Genomic DNA, 1,246 nt, shown 5'->3' on the forward strand with positions numbered 1-1,246 from the left:
ATCACAATTAAAATCCAAACAGTTTTTTAAAAACAGTCAACTCAATCAAAACCCACTACTTCAGAATCAATAGCTTCTTTGAAGCCACAGTAACACTTAAATATGGTTAAGACTCGAATGCAGAAATTTGGTTGGTTGGAAAGCTAATTAAACTTCCAACTTGCTCAAATAGAATTACAAAAAGGCAAAATTGTGTTTTGATACAGTCCACTGGAATCACCGACACTGGACAGCTGTTAAGAGTATCTAGAGTCCTGAGATAACAAGGAATCCAGGCATCCTTTAAACAGTCTTCTGTTGTCCTTTCTTCCCAATCAGAGATTTATGGATGTGTGGAATGACACCACCACCAGCAACTGTAGCTTTGATGAGAGAATCCAATTCCTCATCTCCACGAAGAGCAAGTGGCGAGGGGTAATACGCTTTACCTTCAAGTCCTTTGATGCATTTCCTGCCAATTCAAGTACCTCTGCGGTGAGGTATACTCCAGGATGGCTGCGCTGTACACAGTGGCAGTCGCGCCCACACGTCCATGACTGGTCGTCCTAGATTTCAGGTGTCGATGAAAACGGCCCACCGGGAACTGCAAGCTGGCTGTCTGCGAGCGGGAAACCGCCTTTGTCTTGGCCTTTCCGGAGTCCCCAGTTTACTGCCAGCCATTTCGAATTCTGCTGAAGCTCAAACAAGCAAGGCAGAGAAAAGACCAGCCAGATAGCCAGCCAGATCACACCGCCTACTCCTTCCTCGCACCGCGATTCAAACTGCCTCTTTTCTTGTTTTTAAAAAAATGTTTTATTTATTTTTGAGAGAGACAGTGTGAACAGGGGAGGGTCAGAGAGAGAGGGAGACACAGAATCCAAAGCAGGCTCCAGGCTCTGAGCTAGCTGTCAGCACAGAGCCCGATGCGGGGCTCGAACACATGAACCGTGAGATCATGACCTGAGCCGAAGCCGGACGCTCAACCAACTGAGCCACCCAGGTGCCCCTCTAATGGATTTCTTATCCTCATTTTAAATAAAAGCTTTTGATTTTATAACTTTATTAAAATTTATTTCTCATTTTATAATTTTAGATGTGCAGAAAGGTTGTAAAGCTAGTAGAGTTTCCATGCACCCTTCACCGACTTTCCCCTGATGTTAGCATCTTGCATAAGGTGTAATAGTCAAAGTGAAGGAACCAGCATTGGTACATTTCATTCCTATACACTTACCAGTGCATGTCTACTATCTCTTGCTTTTTTTTTTTT

The 1,246-nt window shown here is 43.9% G+C and overlaps 1 pseudogene; it reads right to left on the bottom strand.

The window, feature by feature from the left end:
• Window positions 1-216: 216 nt before the first annotated feature.
• Window positions 217-646, bottom strand: LOC115283380 (annotated as a pseudogene).
• Window positions 647-1,246: the final 600 nt, after the last annotated feature.

This window comes from Suricata suricatta, chromosome X (genome assembly GCF_006229205.1).
Source record: "Suricata suricatta isolate VVHF042 chromosome X, meerkat_22Aug2017_6uvM2_HiC, whole genome shotgun sequence".
Lineage (NCBI taxonomy): Eukaryota > Metazoa > Chordata > Mammalia > Carnivora > Herpestidae > Suricata > Suricata suricatta.